The sequence below is a fragment of the Carassius gibelio genome, chromosome A17, assembly GCF_023724105.1.
Source record: "Carassius gibelio isolate Cgi1373 ecotype wild population from Czech Republic chromosome A17, carGib1.2-hapl.c, whole genome shotgun sequence".
Lineage (NCBI taxonomy): Eukaryota > Metazoa > Chordata > Actinopteri > Cypriniformes > Cyprinidae > Carassius > Carassius gibelio.
Window position 1 is genome coordinate 7,017,562 of NC_068387.1, and position 27,018 is coordinate 7,044,579.

The following is a 27,018-nucleotide window of genomic DNA, read 5'->3' on the forward strand; positions in this document are numbered from 1 at the left end:
AGCTCATTAAGGTAATCACAGTTGTTTTCAGGTAGCTTTTTATAGCTCAAACCCAGTGTCCAATAGCAGAGTTGATCTAAAATAAGTTTCTGTTGAGTGAACTCTTGTAATAAAAAAAAATATATATATTCCACTAGCATTCATGCATCTTGTTTCAACTTTTTAAACAGATAAATATATTTATTCGGGAAATATATTTTATTGCAGCAAATGTCTGTTGTTTTAAATAAGACATACAGTTCACATCTTAATAAATGGCGTGAATATAATAATTGTGGTTAGATATCTGATGCTCTGGTTCTCTCCCCTTAACACTTGTGTACTGGCAAAGTGACTGTTTATTAGTACTTACAAAGCACCTATTAATACTCTTTTCTGCATGACATACCCTAACTTAACAATTATGTTGCAAAAGTCATAGATTATTGAGAATTTGACCTTAAAATGAAGTGTAACCATTGCAAGTTGCTTATAATTAAGCAATAAATCACAAGCAAGAGTGCTGCTACCCTTTGTGTTGTGTTATGTCTTGCTAGTTTATTAATTAACAAGTCAGCAGTAATCCACCAGATATGAATTATTTTAAGGAAAAGTAGATTCTTCATGAAATAAGACAATTTAACATTGTGTGTACTGTGCACTCATCTAATAGATTTGTTCCTAATAATTTTTGGAACAAATGTCTAGTAAGGAAACCCAAACCAGTATCTACTGAATGTATTTAGTGACCCCATTATAAAACCAGTCTCCTGTGTTATCTCTCGGATAAAGTTGATGATGATGATATTGGCTTTCGCAATATATGCCACTCGAGTAAGCTGTTCTCTGCAGAGAGACCATTTATTTTACGAAGTGACAAAAAAAAAAAAAAAAAAAAAATAAACTCCATAACATGACACCAAGATTGCAGCTGCTTGAATTGAATAGCACTTGTACATTAGCAATGTAAACAGGTGTAAAACAGACCCACACAAAAGGTAAATTAGCATGCTTAAGAAAATGTGTCCAGTCTCATTGAAAGTCTGATGTAGCTTTCTCCATTTGAAGGCCATCAAATAGCAGATAGATGCTAGCAATACAAAATAGCAAAGCATGATGGCAAATCCAATGCCAGAACCTTTATTGCACTGTACAGTATTCATTATGCTTTGGTCAGAATGAAATATCTCCACAGCTGGAGTATAAAAAAAAAAATCAACAAGAAGATGCAGATGAGGACTTGAATGTGAGTACCACAGGTTATGATGGCATATGACTTTTAAAACTTTTTAACACAATCATGGCGATGCAGTACAAGAAACCATGCAAAGGTGTGCAGAGCTTTAACCAAAATACACAAGACTGTGAGTGAGAACCCTAAGGCATACAAGATCTGTCGGCCCTGCAAATGTGAAATTTGGGTTTGCCAATGAACAATATGATGCTAGTAAAGCGGAGTGCTAAGCATGCCATGATTAGACAACAATGTTTCTCCCTGCCTGTTTCATGACTGGTTTTCCATAAAACACCAAAAAGATGATCAGGGTGAAGAACAACATCAGATAACCTAATACAGTAAATGTAAGTAGAACTATAGCTTGGGACCCATCCCATTTCCAGTATTCCTCTTCTTCTGGCTTACAGAAAGGCAATGTGGTGAGTCTAAAAGAAAGACAAAGTTGATTTTATTGTAAAGTATATTTAAATCAAGAAAGTACATTTTCCCTATGTATGTGTGTCATAATATGCATTTTACCTTTTAAATTTGTTTTGACATATTTAAAAACTGGGCTTTAACATGACATCTGTGGTTGAAACAGCATGATCAACAAAAACTAGTAGTATGTCAGGATGTAACAATTCACTGAATTTACGTTGCAGTAAAATCTATTATACAGATTAGACAATAACATTTTCCTGCAATTTATTATTATTATTATTATTATTATTCAATTGAATTGATTATGATTATTGAATTTTAAGCAACAACAACATTTTCTGATTTTAGTTGTGTGAATGAGATGCAAATGTCACTCTATGACAGCAGGTGGCACTAATTGAACAGCAAGTATTTATAGGCAGTTGCCCCATTAAGACCGAATGCACACAAATGTTTTAAAATGCCTGAATGGCAAGGCTTAGAAACAAGTGCAAACAATCAACTATGATCCATTTCACCCCTTACATTCACTTGTCAAGATAGCCCGTTGCCCAGGGCAGTAATGCATTTTGGTAGCCCGACTGAAAAACACAAAAGCCCCGGGACGTTGGGCTAGCTATTTTGCGAACCCTGAATATGTAACATAAATCCTGTCTTTGTTTAACAGTCTGTTTTGTATTTTTGTTTTCATGTCTTGTCTTTTCTGCTGTTCATTTAGCTGTCTTCGTCACTATCATGTTGATGTCTTTGTTATTAAAACTTCTGATCTATTAGAGGAGTATTTACTCATTCTGGGGTGTTTTTGCTGTGCAGGGGCTGTGAGTGGGGTTTTCTTATAACGTACGCAATGCCTTAATGCATTATTTTCTTGGTTGTTAATTCGAAACAGTTCACCAAATCGAACTGAATCGTTTGAAATCCACAAATCGACACCCTTCAGAAAGGCAGGGCATCGAGGAAAAACAATAATGCACATTATATGGAAAATATATTTTAAAAACTTTATAAACACATTGCATTACACCAAATAAATGATAAAATAATGCTATTTTAGCAATGTCATATGACCATGTTAAATAAGATTTGTAAAATATGTTTTTTTTTTTCAGAGTTCTTAAATGCAATAAAACATTAACGATATTTTTGCAGAATATATCTATACCATAATCTTATACAATTTATAGTTGATTGTCATCCTTTTTTAGCCTGTAAATAATGTTTTCCTAGATGTTTCAAGTATTTTTTATTTTTTTTTTAGTTGGTGAGAGGGAAATGACAAAGGAAGATTGAAGGAGTCTTCAGAGGGAGCGGTCTTGGGACAGTCCCCGTAACTCTGAGCGGTGATCCATCAGATGGCATCAGTGCCCATAACTTCAGGTTGCGGTGAGTGTATGGGTCAGTACACGTGCATCATTTAAGGGGGGCACAGATCAGGATTTTTGAAGCCGATCGAAGATCACAGAAAGCAGTATCTGCCGATAACGATCACAGATACTGATAACCTTTTTTTTTATTATTATTTATAACTATATATTTATACTCCAATCAGGATTTTTAGACAATTATTCGGGGACTGAATTTTATTTGTGAAAATGGGGGGAATTCCCCTCTTAGCTGACTCTTGTGAGAACTGCCTTTTCTTTTGCATTTAACCACTTAACTGTCACTCACTTTTTTGAACATTGACTTTGTAATGCACGATCCAAACTTAAATTTATATTATAATTCATGAATGAAAATATGTTTTAACATGATATTGGTGCATGGTAAATGTATATTGATGTATGATTTACATGGTAATGCAATGTTTGATTTTAAAATGGGTTTTAAAGAATTAATTTTGAGATTTTAAGTTTTCAGTTGATATATAATTTCTGATGATTTTTAAAATGTGATAGAGAAAAAGGCAACAAATATGCCTTTAACCCTAACCCTAAAGGTCAAAACTCCTGTGTTATGATGCAGATTTTTGAGGGTGCACTAAAGTCATAAATTAATCGATTACTTTTCCTACATAATTAAAAAAAAAAAAAAAAAAAAAAAAAACATTGGTAAAATATATATTCGGGAGTCTTAGACCTTTCCATCGATATATAGTTTGTCAAGATTAGATTAGATTTAATTGTAATATAGTGAAGTAAATGTAGGCATTATTAAAAACAATTCTGACGTTCATAAAGAACTTTGTTTTTCTACCTCCACGAGTGCCATCTATTATTTCCTTGTTCATCTAAAAGTGCTCTTTCCCTTTAAACATAGCCAAAAAGCGTGTTGACTGTTCTACACAGTAGACATTAAATAATATGCAGTTATTGTGTAATTACTACATTTTCATGTCAGTCCATATATTTACTGAAAACAATGTGCTGTTATTTTAATTCAGTGCAGCAATAATAGATTTTAATAATAAACCTTGATTGTGCAAGTGACAATTCCTATGTTACTTATCCAGCTCGCTTATAGACATACGTGATGTGGGGTGATTTGAAGCCATTTACTTATTTTGAGAGAGAAACAGAAGCATCATCAGCTTGAGATTGAGCCTTTTTAGAGACCACCGTTCAATCATCACAACGTGATTATCGGCCGATAGTTATTGGTAGCCGAGGAGTCAGAGCACTCCTAGCGTCATTCATCAAAATCTCCTCTCACTTTCAGTTTAGCCCCTGTGAAAATGTTCTCATGCAAGCTTTTAAGTAGGTCACACACCAAAAATGATGACACTTTGGTTATCTAATTAGATTCTGCCTGCTGCTGTACAGAGATGGATTTATTTTTCTCCGGTCAGGCAGCTGCCTGGCCAATAAACAACTTATTTGAGTGAGTGAAGTGACATACAGCCAAGTACAGTGACCCATACTCAGAATTCATGCTCTGCATTTAACCCATCCAAAGTGCACACACACACACTGTGAACACACATCCGGAGCAGTTGGGAGTTAAGTGCCGTGCTCAAGGGCACCTCTGTCGTGGTATTGCAGGCCCGAGACTCAAACCCACAACCTTAGGGTTAGGAGTCAAACTCTCGAACCACTAAGCCACGACTTCCCCATTTAGCTGTTTTCTGAAATGTAGCCTTATTTATGCAGTAAAGTTTTAGACCCTAAATTGTGGACTTTGCTTAAGCTGCTGTAAAAGTGAAGTATTGACAAGGTCACATAAATTATTTTCCAATTTTCTGCCTGTCAGCACTGATACATCATTCTCTCTCTCTACTCACATCTAATTCACTCTCACACTTCACTTTAATTCACTTCAAACAGAGATGTTTAACTGAATTTGAGTGATCGGGCTCATGCTCAGCATGGATAAATAAAAATGAATAGGATATTGAATAATAATTTATATTGACTCTAGCTTATTTTTAGTTTCTGGGGTTGTTTAAAGATCTTACAGATTTGACTGCTTTGTTCTGCAGAGTTCTCTTTCTTTGACCCAAATGATCCTCTGTGTCGGGAAGTTCTGTTGGATCCACAGACCTCTGTTCCTGAGCTCTTCGCTGTTCTCAGACAGTGGGCTCCTCAAGTCCAGTGGAATATTAGTGTCTTTGGCAATGAGGTCAGAGTTCTTCTGAGTGTCAATCTCATGCTTTTTAAAGATGATATGAAATGCAATGATGCACATTTGAATTAAACTGACACACTTTAGATTTTTTTCAGGTTCTGTACAATAATAAAGATGAATAAAGATGAATAAATAAAGATGAATTAATTAATTAAAACTTGAAAACATTTAATTTTAACTAGTTGTCAACATTTCATTCTATATAAGGTGGAAAAGAAGGCTTTTTATAAGAGCAGCATGAGGCACAAGGCTGTACTTTGCATAATAATGCATGTTCAAAACAATCACTTCAGGAAAAAAGAAACTGCCGTTAAACTGTATTAATTGTACAAAAAAAAAATATATAAAAATAATAACAATAATTATATATATATATATATATATATATATATATATATATATATATATATATATATTCCTACAGTACTTGAAATATATCCCATAATCCTTAAATAGATGATTATTAGTATATTATTATACTACACCTGCAGCACTCTCCAATAATTTCTCATTTTCCCACTCTCCCCGTTTGACTGGAAGAGGTGGAGGTACTGGTCTGCTCATCTCTAATGATTGGAAATTTACTCCTTTACCATCTTTGGGTATCAGCAGCTCCTTTGAATCTCATTCAGTTACTGTTACCTACCCTTTTAAAATACATTTTGTAGTTGTCTATCGACCCCCAGGACCACTGGGTAACTTTTTGGATGAATTAGATGTGTTGCTCTCAACCTTTTCTGAGGATGGTACTCTCCTAGTTATGCTTGGAGATTTAAACATTCATCTAGATAAACCTCTGTTTGCCGATTTCCACTGCTTGCCTCTTTTGATCTCAACCGAGTGTCAACTACTGCTACTCACAAATCAGGCAACCAACAGGACCTTATTTATACACGACACTGCTCTACTGATCATGTTCTGTTTACTCTACTGCACACGTCGCAACACTTCCTCCTCACTCTTAACCTCAACATGATCCCTGACACATCACTTACCCCTCCACATGTTATCTTAGAAGTGTCAAAACTCATCCTTTCTAATCACCCTACAACTTGCCCCCTTGATCCAATTCCATCTCATCTCCTTCAAGCCATTTCTCCTGAAGTTGTACCTGCACTTACTCACATCATCAACATTTCCCTCCACACTGGTGTTTTCCCCTCATCATTTAGACAGGCACGTATAACTCCACTACTTAAGAAACCCACCCTCAACTCATTTCTTTTAGAGAACTACAGACCAGTTTCCCTTCTTCCTTTTATTGCAAAAACACTTGAACGAGCTGTGTTCAAACAAGTCTCTACATTTCACACACACAACAATCTCCTTGACAGCAACCAATCTGGCTTCAGAAGTGGACATTCAACTGAGACGGCCTTGCTCTCTGTGACGGCCCGAGTGGTGGCCGCACAAGAGTGGTAAAGTGGATGTATCCAGCGCACACACACATGCATACATATATTTACACGAATGACATTCATTTCAGAATGAGCTTTATTTAAACTTCTTATTCATTTTCATTTGTTTCAGTATGATCGCATAAGTAACCACAGGAAACACAATTCATTCATTCATTCTCTATTTATTGTTAGGTTTGAATAAGTTTACATTTACATTCACAATACATTGTGACTGATTTGAAGTGCACACAAATTAGTTATGTTGTATCTGTTATTTATATTTGTTTCTATTTTGAGTTTAAGTTTACCGGTGATCAACTTCAGCCATGGTCCGTTGCAGCCGCATCCTGGTGTGACGAAAAACAAGAGTCTGGCAGGAACACCATATTTAAGCTTATTGGTTCCGTCTGGACGTACCATTCACTGGGAGTTTCCGGGGGGGGAGGAAGGAACGTTGATGTGTTTATTAATTGATTTATTTAGTTGTACATATATGATATTTGATTACATTTTGCTTTCCTTATCTTTATTTACAATGTATCTCTGTTTGATTTGATTTTGATTTATGTAAGGTTATATGTTGTATGTAAACATATAATTTGTAATGGGCCCATCCCTTCCTTTATAAACTGTTGCTTTGTTCATTTGAGCAGGTCAGTTTTAGTTTGTTTGTTTGGTTTTTGTCCAATTGTTTTGATCTCGGTTTCTGTTTGTTTATTTTTGTTGTAAGTGTGTAAAGTTATTTTGTTTTGGGGTTCAAATAAAGACCCATTTGTTTGCGCAATGCTTGTGTTCCTTGTTCTTGGCTTCTCAGTCCCACACACTCTCAGTTGTTGAAGCTCTAAGACTGGCAAGAGCAGAATCCAAATCTTCAGTATTATCCTGCTTGATCTGTCCGCTGCTTTTGACACGGTTAACCACCCGATCCTCCTATCAACGCTACTGGCGAAAGGCATCTCAGGAACAACACGTCAATGGTTTGAGTCTTACCTATCAGATACTTCAAAGTATCTTGGAGAGGTGAGGTGTCCAAGTCTCAGCATCTAACTACTGGGGTGCCTCAGGGTTCAGTTTTTGGACCACTTCTCTTCTCTGTCTACATGGCATCATTAGGTTCTGTCATTCAGAAACATGGCTTTTCATACCACTGCTATGCTGATGACACTCAACTCTACCTCTCATTCCATCCTGATGATCCAACGGTAGCTATTCGCATCTCAGCTTGTCTAACTGACATTTCTTCCTGGATGATGGACCATCACCTTCAACTCAACCTTGCCAAGACAGAACTGCTTGTGATTCCAGCAAACCCATCGTTCCATCACAATTTCACCATCAAGTTAGGCACATCAACCATTACTCCTTCAAAAACAGCTAGAAGCCTTGGAGTTATGATTGATGATCAGCTGACTTTCTCAGACCACATTGCTAAAACTCTCCGATCCTGCAGATTTGCTTTATTCAACATCAAGAAGATCAAGCCCTTTCTTTCGGAACATGCTGCACAACTCCTTATTCAAAATCTTGTTCTGTCCAGGCTGGACTATTGCAATGCCCTCTTGGCAGGTCTTCCAGCCAATTCTGTCAAACCTTTACAATTAATTCAGAACGCGGCAGCAAGATTAATTTTTAATGAGCCAAAAAGAATACACGTCACACCTCTGTTTATCAATTTGCACTGGCTTCCAATAGCTGCTCGCATAAAATTCAAGGCATTGATGTTTGCCTAAAAAACTACCACTGGTTTTGCACCCATTTACCTAAATTCATTATTTCAGACTTATGTGCCCTCTAGAAGCTTGCGTTCTGCAAGTGAACGTCGCTTGATTGTGCCATCCCAAAGAAGCACAAAGTCACTTTTACGGACTTTTAAATGAAATGTTCCCTTCTGGTGGAATGAACTCCCCAACTCAATCCGAGCAGCTGAGTCCTTAGCCATCTTCAAGAATCGGCTTAAAACACATCTCTTCCATCTTTATTTGACCCTCTAACTTTAACACTCACTATTCTAATTATATTCTTTAAAAAATCGAACTACCTTTCTAATCTTTTTGTATTCTATTTTCTTTTCATTTATTATGCAATTGTATATGTGTGTTTGTATGTGTAAAGACCTCTAACTAGCTTGCTCTATTCTTTTATTTTTTTATTCTATCTGTTTTTATTTTTATTTATTATATTAGTTAAAATCCCATGCTACGTGTACTGTGTTAACCTAACTGAGACTTGTTATAGCACTTATATATCATTGCTCTTTTTGTTGTTTTTGATTGCTTCCACTGTCTTCATCTGTAAGTCGCTTTGGATAAAAGCGTCTGCTAAATGAATAAATGTAAATGTAAATAAAACTTGTGCCGGAAAAAAATGTGCCGGAGAGCACATCAAGGATCAAATTAAAAAGTTTTCTCTTTAATTTAATAGCGATTTTGCAAAAAATAAATATCATAAATTTTTCCTTGATTTACAGAAGATACACCCTAAAATGTAACTCAGTGTAACATACTTGTCAGGCATATTTACAACAAATATAAATTTATGACATATTAAAAGACTAATTACTTTCACCTCAAATACTAATTAGTTGTAATTCTTTATTATTATTATTATTATTTTATAAATTTTTTTATTTGCCACTATCCTAGGTTTTTGCCCATTGGTCAGTAATTATTATTTAAAACACACAATAAAATGTTATATACTCCCTTATTATTTTATATATTTTAATACGTACAAGTCAAAATAAGCTTTTCCTCTACGTCCGCTACGTTCTTAAAACTCAGGCAATTTGATAATATCTAGAACATCAAAATCAACTGCGGGCGGCAGATCCTTTTCCTATTTTTTACATAAATATTGTGTGATCCTTTTCCTAATTTTTACATAAATATTGTGTTACACTGAATGACAGAATGGATAATTTTATTCTCCAAAAACATATTTGAAATCTTAAAAGTTGACACTTTGTTTACATTTAATGTTCTTTGCATGGACATAAAAAAAAAAAAAAAAAAACTAAAAAAGAAAAAAAAAAAACCTTTTGTATAAAGTTAGTTTGAAGCGGACAACTTAATGTCTTTGACCCAAAAACTAAATGTAAATAGGTAAAAAAAAAAAAAAAAAAAAAAAATATATATATATATATATATATATATATATATATATATATATATATATATATATTTTAACATGATTATGCCTTAAAATGAAAAGATTTGGGCTGAGGTAACACCCAGAACAACCTTAGCGACCCTGCTGCAATGTTGATTAACACAAACACCATTCACAATTTCTTCAGAAGATGCAAAAATCTAGCTTGAAAATCTAAATTGTCCAGAGGAAAGGAATGTAATTACATTTAGACGAAATTTTTTTTTAAAAAGAAACTTTTATTTTCTTCTGAAAAACATTCACTGATTAATTGTGCGTAACAAGGCCAGTTATATTTAATCTCTAAACAGGGTCAATTTTAATTTCATGTTTTCTTGCAGCTGTCATTAAACAATACCCACACAACTTTCTCACCCTAAGCTCAGTGTCAGGCTTTGTTGAATGAAATATTATCTTTGCAGACAGTGTGTGTCTCTGTCAGCATGCATTTTTCAGCTGGATGTCCTTGCTATATCTATTCAAGTGGGAAATTTTGTGCTCTGTAGATTCTGAATAGAGGCTGTGGTATCAGTGACACAGATGGTCTCACTGATATGACTTTGCTGAACTACTGCTGAGCTCCAGGAATAGGTGAGCATGTATTCAACTGAAAAAAAAATAAAAAAATAAAATAATAATAATAATAGTGATTAATATGGCAGATCTTTGATACATACACCGGAAAAAGAACCGATATGAAATCACATCTGATTGCAGGTGACGCCGAGAGTGCGGCCGGTTTCGTCCGTCAGCTGTGGTTGCTGGGAGCCGAGCCATCCGTACCACTGGACCAACATGAATGTGCTCCACTACGTCACATTTTTCGATGTCTCGAGTGCTTCTGCAGGCTTCACAGTCGGGAGGTGAGGAGAGATAATGGAATAACAGTGGGAATCAAAATAGCAGTTTGAATGTCATGGCAAACTCAAGTGCTTGTGTGATGATGTCCATATGTGGTCTGTTGGGTTTCAGAGGTGGATGCGACCTGCAGTGATTTTGAATCCGGCACTGCGCTGTACATTTCTGCCTCGAACCTGTCTACCTCTGCAGTGAAGTGTCTGCTGGAGCTGGGAGCCAACCCCGCTTTTAGGGTTTGTGATCTTCTGTACGGCTACTAACAACGCAAACTTTAATCAAGGTTTCTGTGTTTGTTTTTCAAGTGTTTATTGTAAATCTGCATTATCATATTGGAGCTGTGACAACTCAAGTAGTAAACATGTTCACTTTGCAGGAGAGCAATGTCTGCAACCAAATTCTGGCTCGAAACTGGTCTATGTCATGCCTTGTTCTCCCTAACTTTCAAAACTTGCAAAAGATAATTCGGGAAGGGTGAGACGAATCAACTTGAATTCCATAACTTTTTGCCAGCATGGTCTGAAGATGATCTGAGCCAATTTTGGTGAGAATCAGACTAACCGTCTAGGACGAGTTCGAAAAAGTTGATTTTACGAACATTTAAAAATAGTGAAAAAAATAAACCTATTTTATTTTTGGTGTTCATTCGACTCGGCATGCGCCAAGGATTCAGAGGAAATCGTAATATACTGGCTTATGGTTAAAAAGTTATTTGCATAAACATGAGTGCAACTTTGTCACTATGCACCTTCGGAGCTTGGCCCTTAATAATAATTCACATGTTATTGATTTTTTATTTTTATTTTAGAATTGTAGAACTGCATATCTCAGTGTGGGGGGAAAAAAATCATCAGTCTACAATTTGTTTTAGATGGATGGTTGAGTAGATAGTTTGGTAGATAAATGGATATATTATTAGGTGAACACAAAGGGTCAGGCTGACGCATACACTCACACATTCACAGCCAGCTTTATTATTTTCCTTTCAGTCTGTCTCATCAGCACAGCGGTAGATTAGCCATGCTCATTTCTCTCCCTGAACTCATTTTACACTCACGGAGCATCACTGCCAGGGGTCATTCTCTTCACAAACAGCAGATGCCACTGAATTATTGATATTACTTAAGCTTTTGTAAAATTCATGCATTTAATTGCAGCAGGCCTTTTAGTAGGGCGTTAGTCAGAGAGGTTTGTTTGCATGTAAAGGGTTTATCAGCTCTGCTGCCAGAACATAGAATAGGAACTGTGTGATGTTGCCGGTATTTTTTATTTTTTTATTTTTTTGTCTCTATGTTGTGAGGAAGCCAGAGTTTTCCATCCTTCATTTTTTACCCCACGTTATCTCTGCCAGTAGCATGCCTTGTTTTTCCCAGTGTTTTTGCTCTGGGCATCTGTCCATTGCTCATCAGGCAGGAGATGTTTTTTGAACTCGTTTTTTGTTTCTCAACTGACACTCTAATAGAGATATCGTCAGTGTGGGAAACATTCATCAAATCATCTGATAACATCATAGCGACAAGCTTGGCAGACTTTCGTGTAAGTGAAGAATGTTCTGGAGCAGCTGAGATTTAACCATAAAAATATTCCTTGTTGCCAAGCAACAACACTGACAATAGGAAACAAAGGTAGAATATCTGAGAAGGAGTTTGGAAAATAGCAGACTGTTGTTGTTCACCGTCACCCAATTACTCCTGTTTTGCTTTATATTGGCCAAAAACATTTTTATATTGCACACTATAATCCTTTATTTTTCCTTCTTCATTCTTTGTCTCTTACAATGTTATTTCATACGCCTAAATGTGGAGTTATATTACCATCTTTCATCTCTCTGACATGGACCTCTTCATCATTATGAAATGGAATAGTTGATCTTTGTACAGTCACTTTTGTTAACCACTAGGGTGCAGTCTTGGGCAGTGCAAATGAGGTACACTGGGAGCACTCAAGTGGGTTGAACCTTTTTTTTTTTTTTAAGGTGTAGGGTCAGCTTCAGTTTCAGAAAATATTATGTTGTTTGCTCTTTGATACCAGAGGAACATGATCATGATCATATCACCTTTGAATAATTCTGGAAAATTCTGCATTACATAAGCAGCGACTGATGCAGTGAATTGTTTCAGACTAATAACGTATGAAAAAATACTATATATATATATATATATATATATATATATATATATATATATATATATAATTACATTAATTTGGCTATATTCTTCAGCTTGCGTGGTCATTGCAATACTGAGCTTCATTAATTTTATCTTCTGAGCATCATCATTATCAAACCCCCTCAGGCCTTCTGAACAGAAAACGTTTTCATTTAGTGACATGAAATGATAATTCAGCACTGTGTGCATGTATGTGCTTAAACTTTGCATGTCTTTTTGAATTTATGAACAATTAACTGTACAGGCAATAGATTAAAAAGATGAGCAATGCATGAAACCTCTGATTATTGAATAAATTACCATGTTTTCTCCTGTCATGATAATGGTGATAAACATTTATTCAGCACCATTTTATATGCAGTTCAACTTTAATTTTAGCTGATGGGGATATAGCCTAAGCACAGGTTAAGCGTGCTACTTTCTACTAGTCAGCATTTCTCCCATCACTGTGTGCCTACACCATCCATCTCTTGGATATTTTTTTTGTACCAACAAACACAAGCCGAGTCACGACCTTTGTAGTTTTCTGTGATTCAGCTAAAAAAAAAAAAAAAAAAAAAAAAAAAAAAGGATCAAAGTAAAGGTTCTGGAAGTGTTTGAGTGTATGTTTTTGTGATTGCACAAGCAAAATTTGCAGCTTCTGAAGAAAATCACCTGTAGAAAAGCTATCTTCCAGAACCTAGTGAGCCTTGCTGCTACTCTTATGTAAAGCATGGCAGCGTTAGGGCGGGGCTTGATGGGGCTATAGCTCCATCGCAAACTTGCTTAGTCCACGTACAGACCGCCCACCATGCCAGAGCATTCCTCACGATGGAGCAAATTTTTGAAAACTGCTTATGTGGAAATATTTTTCTGAATTGTTGGCAATTGATCTATGAAAAAAAAAAAAAAAAAAATGCCAGTTGGCATTGAGAGTGACTGACACTTGATGGTCCAAAATTCTTTTGTAAATAGATGTGTGAAATTAAATAAAAGAAGAAGAAAAAAAATACTCTTTCTCTGTTTTCTATGTGATTGTTTTCTATGTTATTGACTGTATTAATTTGTAAGTGTCATATTTGCCAGTTGGCATTATAAATTATATTACTAATAACAGTTGTTATATTATTAGTAATATAACAAATTATATTACTAATAACAGTGGCATGTGGGAAGTTTAATATATATATATATATATATATATATATATATATATATATATATATATATATATATATATATATATATATTCACTCTTCACTAGTAAATTCCACAAATCATTACAAAGAAGTTACTTAAGAAAGACTTGAGACTTGCTCTCTTGTAAAATTTACTCTAATAATCTCTATGTATGTATGTGTCTATGCATAATTTTATTTATTTACTTATTTTTACAGTTCAAAGCTGAACAAGTAGCATTTCAGTGTATCCCTCCAGTTGAGCATGTGCAATGAAAAGTGTCTTAATAGATCAATAAAAGTGAAGATAAACCATTTTGATCGCCACCTGGTGGCTCGCTGTCATAAAGCCTGCCCTGCATATAAACACTGGGACAGCAAATTACCCTTCAAATACATTTTAGCCAAAGATTGTTTTCGGTCAGCCGTACTTTTAAATACATTTTAGTTTTGCTATAGTAAATCTACATATTCACATTTACATGTGAGCAGCGGCAAGCAGGTGAGGTTGTCATGTTAACCACATACTTTGCCCGCAAACTACAGCTGTGCTTCTATTTTGCCACACTAAACTTAGCAATAAACACGTTGCACAATAAACATGTCTGTCAAAACAATCTTAAAGGAGCCTTTTATTAAGCAAATCAAGGAGTTAATGACTTATCCACTGTTTTTAAAACAGACATCTGTTGGGCTTGATTCAAGTTGATGCACAATGAGGTGCACACTTTCTATTTAGTACTACTGAATAGACAATAAATAGTTATATTCAATTTGGATGTAAATGGTCAACATACAAATGGTGGCATAGTCAGCATAAAAATGTGGATCACCTTTTTCTGATTGTTCGGGTCCAGTATCATAAAGCATGGCATTGATATCTTCATCTGATTTCTCTGCAGTTTGTGTTGTTAAAATGCCCGACATCATTTTATAACACACAACAGGCAAGCATTACTGTTAAGTCTATTATCCACCAAAATGCAGATTTGTCACGTGACAATTCTTGAGATTGTGGAAGACGTTAAGTTTGTTTTGATTTGCTAATTTACTTACAACAACAATTTAAAATGTATTAACTTTTACATGTACTATTATTATATTCATTTTTACTTCATAACATTTTTTTATTCTACCTCTGAATGAAGTTCATCCATGAGGCCTTCAAATGCTAAGTAGGTAGCTCACTAGATTTGGGAACAGATCTTTTGTCTCATGCTGTTTTAGTAAAAGACCCAATTGATGTATGGAGCTGCATGAGACACAACATCACCCAGCAGAGTTGTTTATCTATGATCCCATTACAAATTAAGAGCCCTTAGATTCCAGTTGTCTGGAGCCATACATTCATATGTGTCTGAAGATGGAAAACAACTCCAACATACCATGCTGTCTAATAAATGTGTGGTACATCAAACCCTTTCAGCTTTTCTCAATGCAAAGAGCTCTCTAAATAGATGTCCCAAACATGGACACTGCGTTCCACATATTAATGAGCACAGTGTATGGCGCAGGCGAAATGGGCAAGCACATTAAGCCTAAAGCCCACAGAGAGCCAATGGGCCGAGGAAAAGTGAAACACAGTTACTGCTCGCCAGCCAAGCCATGTCAAGGACAACACATTTGTTTTTGCCATCTTCCTTGTCTGGTTCCAGCTCGGTGCCTGCCACAAAACATTGTTGGATAAGACAGAAGGGCACAATAAGTCCACTACTCAGACAGTTGGCTGTGTAATACATTTACAAATGGTGCTGAGCCATGCTGCAGTAGAGACATTGAACTGTTTGGCTGGAGGGGGCTGATGAGACATACTGTTAAACATTTGCACAAGTTGGTTTGCCATGTCTTGCCATTCAGTGATTCAGTTTAGCTTGCACACACATGATGTTTATAAATACAGTATTTTCTAGAAATAAAGTCACACTGGGTCAAAATTGCAAACAAACAAAAAAAACAGTCACATCGTTGTGTAAGTCACATTGTATTAATACAATCAGAAATAATGTGAAATACCGGTAAATAAACCAAAACATATTTTTGGTCCCCTCACTCCATTACCAATTTTTATTTAATAGTATTCTGAACTGAAAAGGAATGGAAAAATATAAAAAAGTCTGAAACAAATATAAATTATAATGACATTCAGTATAATCAACTATCATTATAAATGCCTGCCTAATTAAATAGTGAATCTGAAATTAAGAGTGTGTGGGGGATGTTCCATTTAAATGAACTTGGGGTTATGTAACCTCTTGACATTCTTCACAAATCCAAATGTGCATTTTGTGCATGTTTTGTGTGTTTGATGTTATAATTGCATTATATAAGTTGCTTTGTAATATAGGTCGCCGGACATTTCAGATAATAAAAGTTTCATGACAGTTAAGTCGTTTACAAAATGGTGTAGCTTTTCCCATAAGAAGCTATTTTCTTTTAACAGTTAGCACTTTAGCATTACTAAATGCAGCATATAAATTATTCTTTTTATGAATAAAATAAAATAAATCAATGACACCTATTTGTTTAGCTTTAACCGCTATACCACGCCACATTCAAAATAAAAATAAAAATGTAGAAGTAGATATTGATGTTTATATATTTCCTTCCAAGTTTGATTTTATAATTATTATTTGTAACTTTAATTATTGTGAATTCATGTGATTGAGGCAGTCATTCTAATTGAGATCCCAGTTGAGATTGTCATTAAACCACAAACACTTACAACATTAAATGTTCCTCCTTAAAAAGCTTTAATTTAGTTAGACACTTTGTTAGTAGCTGGTAGTGAACACTACATTTTTTTTTAAGATTCGCTAGACTGCGGCTTAACTACTTTACATTACAAGTAGATTGTAAATTGCTGTTTCCCTAAAATGGTTTGATGGTCACCTCCCGACCTCCAGGTCTCCTCTCGGACAAAGCTCGCGCCCAGCTTTCAAGTATGGGACTTCACATTGGAGACAAAGTTATTATTGCAGGTCAAAAGGTACTGAATACGTCTTCACTTTTGACCGTGTAATGAGCAAACATATTGTATTTATATTTTTATTGCACACACAGTGGCATCAAAAAGCATTGGCATGCTCAACATTGATATCTCAATGTATTATTAACATTTTCTTTTTGGCATAAGATGCAAAATATCAAAAGTTATATTCACTTTCTCGAACCACTCTGAATAATTTTTCATCAACTTGTCTAAAGGTATTTTTTTCAATATATGAAATACAATGAAAACACTGGTGTAGTTCATTATATGAACAATAATAATAATAGAAATAATACCATAATAATATTATATTGGCATAATACAAAATAAACATATTTACACTATTTTAACATGTAGTTCATTATATTAGCAATAAGCTTATTAAGGAACACTCCGACTTTTTGGGACTTTAGCTTATTCACAGTATCCCCCTGAGTTAGATAACTCCATACATACCTTTTTCATTTCTGTGCGTTCTGTAAGTGTTATTTGACGCACCCACCGCTAGCCTAGCTTAGCACAAAGACTGGATGTAAATGGATAATGGTAGCATAGTAATCCCAATAAGTGGCAAAATAATGCAAACATTTTCCTATTTACGAGTTGTGATCTGTATAGTCACAGCGTGTACAAATAACAAGGCTATATGAGACAGAGACCATTTTTAATCGTATAAATACTGCGAACTATATTCTCACTGGGCGTAGGAGCACAGCTAACGTTACTTGGGCGGAGTGGCTACTTGGGCGGAGTGATTAGCGCAGCACACGAGACGTGAACAAAACAAACGTGACTAACTAGGTAGGCGTGACTCGTGATCATGGCTGACTTTGAGGAATTGTCAGACAAAGGAGGAATTTTAATGTGTATCAAACCAAGATCCAAAACCATATAGTTTTGAGCCAGAATACACAGTCTAGGAGTTACAAACTTTGGAAGCTGTAAGAAAAGATGCCGAAAAGATTGATGTCGAAGGGAGAATCAGAACGAACACGGACTGGTGGTGTAAATTTGGTACATGCCAACCTATGCCGACAGAAACCGAGTGCCTGTATCCTTTAGCACACGTTTCATGGTCCGTGTGGCAACTTGCATTTTTTCAAAATAGTTATCTACAGTAAAATGTTCAGAGCAAACAAAATACTTCGTGATGGTGTTTACAGGTGTGTTTGGATCTATTTCCAGAGCAAGTAGCCATCGATTCATCAGGTCAGCGTTTTTGGTTGGAATTCTATGAAACATCATACTATTACCTATTATAAAGGATATATACATACATATATATATATATATATATACACACACACTATAGGCACACACACAGAGTTCACTGCTCTGTGTGTGTGCATTTCGGGTTAAATGCAGAGCACAAATTCTGAGTATGGGTCACCATACTTGGCTGAATGTCACTTCACTCACACTCACTCATAAATTAGTTAGGTTTCATTAACCTAAAACAATATTCAACACTGCTTTTATACACATACCACACTGCTAGTGTTTTTTTTTTTTTTTTTTTTTAGTTTACATATTCAGTGGACATGTTCAGTTTAATCATTTCTAAATACACACACATATATCTATCTATCTATCTATCTATCTATCTATCTATCTATATATATATATATATATATATATATATATATATATATATACTGGGAAAATTTACATTGCTTAAAAAATCAAGGAAATGCATGTTCTTGTTGGTTCTCACATCAAACGTAAAAACAGGTTAGAGACGTTAGAGTTCAAACATAACATGTTTGCTGTGATTGATATTGATTGAAGCAGTTGAGAAAACAAATTTAATAGAAACAGGTGCACCCCCACACAATGTTCCACAAAATGAGAGTTGTCTGAAAGAAATTACTGCTCCCAGCGAAGAACTAAAATGTCACTGAACGGTATCCTAAAGCTGCCACACAATCAAAATCTCTCTTACATTCTGTATAACTGTCTGCTATTCACTAAAGCTAAAAGGCAGCTCTACTGCAAGCTGTGGCCTATTGTGACATTATCAGTAATGGATGGGGTTTTAGCTGGGATTTTCAAATCTTTGTGCAGTGGGTAGGGAACATGGTGGGGTCAGAAAACTGATTTAAGAGTAAAGAGACCAGAGGGCTTGCTCATCTGCATTGTCCTTGCAGAAATAATTACGTTCATTTATTTGTATTTTTTTGGCTAGCTCTCGCCCTCTCAAAACTACTGTACACTCCAAATTATCAGTTAATGAAATCCTCCACCACATTGGGGCTAAAGTGAGCAGAGTGCCTAGAATCTGCAGATTGGCTAATCAAAACCCGATTATCTTCAGGGATCCTTGGCACCGCTGGCTGTCTTTGATCCCTATTTTACTCTTAACGTTATTTTTATCCAAACTCATTTGCCTGTTTATCAGTGTCGGTGCATAAGAAAACTAGGTCAGCTCTCCAGCAACCAGTCAAACGGGCCTTAATACATGCCACAGTGTGCGAATGTGCTTGTTTGTTTCTGGGATAAAGAAATAATCACTTTTCATTGCTCTCAGGAGTATGGAGCAAGGTAAAGAGAGTGTGAAACAGTTCTATTGAACATGTATTATCGCCTCAGCAGCCCACGCAGCCAAAAAAATATTTCTCACACCATCCCCATAGAGCCTCCCCTCCGTTTGTTAAAGTATTTCTGCAGGATGCTTCTGTGGTCCTGTGATTGAATTAAGGAAAAGTGTAAATCTTAATTTACTATGCGGCTCTTGCTTGTTTTGTAAGGTTGGGTTTTGTAAGGTTCTGTGGCACTATAACTAGAAAACTAGGGACCTTAATTTTTTGTTACTTGCAAATCAGGCACAACAAATCACCAAGGAATGAGTCATTTCACTCCCAGCTACAATTTTGAAAAATGTGTTATGTGATATTTGAGTATCCATTGCTAACTAATGAGTGTAATGCTTACTAACTAGTAAACCAGATGCTGCACTACATGACAGAGCACCAATAAATCAAAAATATTTTGTGTGTTAATCTGAATTCTTGTCTTAACCAGCCACATCTCAGTTGTAATATGATGGTATTTAAGCAAGTGTAGTTTTGCTATAGAAATTCCTCTAGACCAAGCCCAGGACGAGGCCATGCCTTGAGTGGAATGGGCTCTGACTCCTATATGGGTCTGGAGACCCAAGGAGAAGTATGCTAGTGTGATAGTGTCAACTAACCTTTTTTTGCAGCCTCCAGAGCATACAAAGTGTTGAACTTTGTAAGGGAAACAGGTAAATTTAGCTCAAAGGGAATCATTTAAGATTTTAAAGGGAATTTGAACAGAATCACTGTTTCACGGCTGAGCACTGAGACGCCCTGCGATTCACTGAATGAGCCGTTTAACATCAAATCTGCACTGGATTTTAATATCCAAAGTATAGTGAAAACACTATCAATTAGCACAGTAACAAGATCGGCAGTTTAAGACATTAACTTGTAAGCACAAAACACAAGATACTTCGCTTTTCAATATGAATAATCTTTATTAGATAAATCTAAGACATATGAACTAATCTAACACACAGACACATGCACTCACACATTCACACAAGTTGCAGGAAGATCGAAAGTTAGGGAAAGATGAGTTTAAGAGAATGGAAATGTGAAATCCCAAGTTTACAGCAATACGTTAAATTGCATTGACATGAACAACCGCGTGTGGCGGCGCGTCCACACGCAGCGGCTTCTCTCTGTCCCGACAGAACAGTGTTTTTGTGTTTTTTGTCTTGTGAGTCGCAGTGTTTTTGCACGTTGTCGTCGTGTCTACCTGTCTGTAAGCGCAAATACAGTCGCGAGTTTCTGCTCGATGTCGGCAAAACCGCATTTTTACAGTTAAACTCCGCGCAAGCGAAACAGCTGCGGGATCTCGATCTGCTACGGAGGCCTTCACCATCATCGACCCCCACTACTGCATCTCGCCCGCAGCGGAGGCGCCACAAGCGGCGTGAGAGGAAGCAGAAGAGGGGGAAGCGCGGAGGTATCCGGGCTAGGCTAACGGCTAACCCACACAAGCCATCTGTCCCCACCATCGTACTGGCTAACGTACGCTCGTTGGACAATAAACTGGACTACATTCGTTTACTACGCTCAACTCTGTTGTGTTTTTTTGTTCACGGAAACATGGCTCAGCAACAGCGTTCCAGATGGCGCTATTCAGCTCGACCAGCTGACGTGCTATCGAGCGGACAGAGCTCTCGTCGCGGGAGGAAAAACCCGCGGCAGCGGGCTTTGTGTTTACATCAATGACGCGTGGTGCCGCGATACTGTTGTGATCAGCAAACACTGCTCAACCCTGGTGGAGTTTATGATTATTAAGTGCCGGCCGTTCTATCTGCCGAGGGAATATACTGCTATACTGCTCATTTCAGTGTACATTCCCCCATTCAACATCACCAGCAACAGGAACGACGCACTAAATGAACTGTACCAGCACATCAGTGAGCAGCAGATAGCACACCCGGATGCTTTTCTCATCATAGCTGGGGATTTCAACCATGCTGACCTTAAGAGTGTGTTTCCAAAAATTCACCAACACGAGGTAATAACATTTTGGACTTTGTTTACACCACACAGAGAGGAGCTTACAAAGCCCTCCCCCTCCCCCACCTCGGAGCCTCAGATCACATCACTGTTATGCTAATGCCTGCATACAGACCACTCATTAAAGTCGCCAAACCAGTTCACAAACAGATTAAAGTGTGGCCAGAAGGATCATCAGAGATTCTTCAGGATTGCTTCAAAACAACTGACTGGGACATGTTTAAACAGGCTGCACAACAGGCTGTTGTTCCCACATGCTTTAAAACTACCACTATCATCCCAGTCCCGAAGAAGCCATCTCCATCCTGCTTCAATGACTACCGTCCTTTTGCACTTACCCCCATCCTCATGAAGTGCTTTGAACGGCTAGTCATGCACCACATCAAGTCTGCCCTCCCCCCCTCCCTGGACCCCATCCAGTTTGCATATCAGTCCAACCGGTCGACTGATGATGCCATCTCCACTGCCGTCCACTCAGCACTCACCCATCTGGAAAAAAAGGACTCTTATGTCAGAATGCTGTTCATAGACTTCAGTTCAGCATTCAACACAATCATCCCTCAGCAGCTCATCTACAAGCTGAGTCAGCTGGGGCTCAACACTTCGCTGTGCAACTGGCTGTTGGACTTTCTGACTGGAAGACCTCAGGCAGTACAGGTTGGCAGCAACACATCCAGCACCATCACACTGAACACTGGGGCCCCCCAAGGATGTGTGCTGAGCCCCCTCCTCTTCACTCTGCTGACCCATGACTGCACACCGTCACACAGCTCCAACCTCTTCATTAAGTTTGCAGATGACATGACGTTGGTGGGTCTCATTAGCAACAAAGATGAGACAAACTACAGGAGTGAGGTGAGCCGCCTGGCTGGGTGGTGCAGTGACAACAATCTCTCTCTGAACGTGGAGAAGACGAAGGAGATTGTTGTAGACTTCAGGAGAGCACACACTCAGCATGTTCCTCTGACCATCAACGGTGCGACTGTGGAGAGAGTGAGCAGCACCAAGTTCCTGGGTGTGCACATCACAGAGGACCTCTCCTGGACTGAAAACACTGCAGCATTGGCCAAGAAATCACAACAGCGTCTCTACTTACTCCGCAAACTGAGGAGAGCCAGAGCCCCAACCCCCATCATGTACACATTCTACAGAGGCACCATCGAGAGCATCCTGACGAGCTGCATCACTGTGTGGTATGGCGCCTGCAACGCGTCCTGCCGAAATACTCTACAACGCATAGTGAGAGCAGCTGAGAAGATCATTGGTGTCTCTCTACCCTCCCTCCAGGACATCTATGGAACCCGTCTCACCCGCAAAGCCCTCTGCATCACAGGTGATCCCACCCACCCATCACACAGCTTCTTCAGCCTGCTGCCATCAGGGAGGAGACTGCGGCGTCTCCAGGCCAGGACCAGCAGACTGAAGGACAGTTTCATCCACCAGGCTGTCAGGAAGCTGAACTCCCTCCCGAACCTGCCCCCCCCCTCCCCTCTTCTTCCCCAGGCACCACTGAACTATGAACCCAACTAATTATATGATGACATGCACAAATCACTTGTGCAGCATTGGTCTGCTCACTCACCGCTCACTACCTCATTCGGCATGGAACTACCTCATCAGTCAGTTAAATAACTGCTCTTGGTCACTTGTCACTTTAATCAGACTTAAGATATTTTTAATAAGTGATTTTTTTGCACTAAAAAATCTTTTAACTGCACTGTTGTTCACTTCATTGATTTGCACTATATCTGTCATTTACCTTGCGCTGCTTTTTTTAACTTTATTTTTAACTTTTATTTGTATTATATGTCTTTTTTTATAATTCCCTTATTGTATAATTGTATCTACATTTTATATTTGATCTAGTTAATTTTTTAGGCTTTAATGTTAATGTTATCTGTATGCACCGGGGTCTGAGAGTAACGCAATTTCGATTCTCTGTATGTATGTACTGTACATGTGGAAATTGACAATAAAGCAGACTTGAACTTGAACTTGAACTTGAACTTGATCAATCACTTAATTAGCCCCTGCATTGAGTTCCTCAATGAGGTTAAAATTATATTAGATACACCAGTAAAGGTCACAGTCTGGAGATAAAGTTACTTGCGTCTCCTGTGTAAAGGGAGTCATTGAAATGGGGTTTCTAGATGTCGCTGATTGGCTGGAAGTTCAGTAGTCGCTGAAGTGACGTCTTGGGAAGCCCGTGGTTGGGCGTTGGCTGAAGACGCGGAGTTGAGTGGGCTGGTTGAAGTTGATCGGGCAGTTCGAGGTCAGACGTCAGAGACTCGACGTTACAAAACTTAACTCAGAACACAAAACTCTCAAACGGGAAAGAAAAGAAATAAAGTTTGACGAGACTAGGTGGTGTTTCTTCTCATCGTGGCTAAATAGCAGCAGGCGTGCAGGCCGAAGCACGCTGGAACCGCACTCAAAGAACGCTTAAAGCATGGCTAAAAGCTAAAGCTAGGAAGCAAAGCTACAAGCTAAAAGATAAAAGCAGGCTTCGTAGCTCGCAAAGCCAGGTCTGTAAGCACTGTGCATCTCCTTGAAAGCTGCGGGGTCAGGTCCAGATTTGTCAATGGCTTGGAGGAAAGGTTTGGCCTGAACGACCTAGAGCATGGCCATGCGGTGCAGAGCTGAGGCCCCTTGCCCGGCTGAGGAATATACTCATCCAGCGAGGGCAGACATTGTTCAGCAAGACTTGGAGGGGTTAGCGACCTTTGCTTTCCATCCAATGGCAGTGGGTGGTGCAGAGTCATCGAGAGGAGGTAGTTTTTCATAGCACCTTTTTTTCCTCCCCGCCATGTATATTTTTACATTGCTCCCTGCAATACAACCCTGATTCTTCAATTGCACCATATAGTGGTCTGTTATTGATACAACCACAACTACTAAAACTGTTAACGGACCGCTCAAGTGGGTACTACCAGGGTATTTACACCTCACATAAATTTTTGGTCATGCCCAACATTTTTAGATGTCTATCTTTAAGCCCTTTCAAGCCACAAGCTTTTAAAATCTGAGTGTCAAAATCCAGCATTTTATCAAAAAAAAAAAAAAACTGGTGCCTAAAGGGTTAATGTTTTGGGTTCAATTATTTACTCATCAGGCAAGTGGCCGCATGCTAAGCAGGAAAATAACGAAGCGTAGTCTTTCACCCTGCAGAGGTTTCTGTCACAAAATAATCTGCTGACTATACACTATCCCTCAGCCTTGCCGCAACCCCCCTCCAATATTCATGTATGTATGTATGTAAAGAAATACTGCTGCTGTATATGTAACATACAAAATAACTCCCATATATAACACATTTGAAATCATCACGTGGCAGATCTATATTGGTGGAGTTGGGGAAGGTGGAGGGTTTCTAAAATGTGCTGCTCCTGCTATAGCAAGGCTGTAGCCAAGTATTTGAATGTTGAACAGCAAGCTCATTGACTGCTGATGTGAAAATAAATCAATCACCTGCACCATATGAATGATGATGTAATTATATCAGATTGAGTTAGAACAGCCTGCGCCATCTAGAGTTTCATGACAGAACTTTGTATTTGATGATACCAAACCCTATTTTTCCCCATTTTTTATTTTTTTTATTTTTCATATTAGTTGGACATTTTACATTTAAGCATTGGCTATTTTCACGTTTTTCAGTACAATTTAGGGCTTGCCTTATTGTCTCTTCTCAGTGGCTAACAAACTGCTTTGTCTTGGACCCTCTCAAGGAATCTTCACCCCATTTTTAAAGTCAGCAAGCTCATGGAACGCCAGAAAAACAATCCCCGCCAGCCCACTGCTCCTGTTTCACACCCTAGATGTATTGATTTGGCACGTGTCGCATCAAAGGTCAACACAGGTACATCTCTCACTGTCCCAGCTGCTTAATGCTCGTCTTTACAGCTTTACAAAATATCAGGAGAAACCCTTTGGCCACCACAGACTCAAAGCTAATTACCATCCCAGAGGACCTGCTTGATAAATAAACTTACACAAGTGTGAACAGCGATAGTGGTGATAAAGCAGTTGGCTGCGTCACTTTATTATGTCCCCTTGGGGTTTGTAGAGACAGTAAAAAGCCATGTGAGCACTGAAGAAATGGAGGAATCATTTATGGAGGTAATGTCACTAGTGTGCCATTACAGCGCTCACCCCAGGGCCTGTTTATACAGATGTGACACCCACCGATGTGTGGAGTGAATCACGCTAACATGCATAAACTCTGCTTTTGACACGTATACAAATGAAAGAGGACAAATTACTCATTTAAAGTCTTCCTGTATTATCATACATGACAGAAAACCTTGTACAATGGAACTTCGGATTTTGTACAATGGAAGCTGACATGAAATACTTTTGGGAATTTGTCCTTCATGTATTTATCATAAACATCAGTATTTTCATTTTATCATATTCTAGGCTACCTATGACAAGACCATTTGAAATTAAAGTGAAAGTGACATAGACAATGGTGACCCATACTCGGAATTAGTATGTATCCCATCCACAGTGCACACACATCGTGAACGCACACCCGGCGCAGAGGGAAGCCATTTTTTGCTGCAGCACCTGGGGAGCAATTGCTCAAGGACACCTCAGTCATGGTATTGAAGGTATTGAACAAAAATGTTAAAGGGTTAGTTCACCCTCGAGGCATACAAGGTGTATATGAATTTCTTCTTTCAGATGAATCCAGTCGGAGATATATTAAAAAATTAACCTGGCTATTCAAAGCTCTATTATTGCTGACAGCGGGTGTTTCAGTTGAACGGTCCAGGGGGTTAGGAATAGGAACATACATGCTGCGTCTTCCTATGACTGATTCTGTAAGTTAGAGAAAAATGTTTTTTATTTTATGTTTGAAATATGGATATTTTTCTTACAAAAACTCATACATTCATTACAGGAGGCCTTTATTCACCCCCCAGAGCCATGTGAGGCACGTTTTTATTATGAATGTGCGCGCTTTAGTTGACAACTTGTGGACTGTTCAAATGCAACACCCTCTGACTGCAATGATGGAGCTTGGAATAGCCAGGACAATTTTTTATATAACTCTGACTGGATTTATCTGAAAGAAGAAAGTCCTATACACCTAGGATGCTTCGAGGGTAAGTAAAAAAAAAAACGACCACGACCAGTAATGTAATCCTAATGATCATGACCAATGGTAGAACATATCTTAGGCCCAGTCCCAATTCTTCCCCTTAGCCCTTACCCTTTCCCCTACCACTCCGTTTCGCCCGTTCACGTGAAGAGGTAGGGGTGTCTCGATTCTCTTTTTGATGGAGGGTAAGGGGTAAGGGGAAGGGCCAGATAGCCCTTCAAACGAATATTTTTCGGGATCACACTTCAAACGAAGGGGTATGATTTATCTCGGCAACATGGCTGCTACAGCGAACAAAAAGACATATAAATGTAAGCTTTTCTGGCATGAATAAAGATTTAAAAAAAAGTAATCATTTGTTTTATGTTACATTCAATTGTGAGTTCATATTAACGGTCATCCTCATGTTTTTTTTTTTTTAAATTAATTAATTTATTTA

The 27,018-nt window shown here is 37.8% G+C and overlaps 1 pseudogene; it reads left to right on the plus strand.

Moving 5' to 3' along the window:
* The first annotated feature begins 6,929 nt into the window (after positions 1-6,929).
* The window catches only part of LOC128031593 (CAP-Gly domain-containing linker protein 4-like), a 31,135-nt pseudogene continuing 11,046 nt past the window's right edge, over positions 6,930-27,018 (plus strand).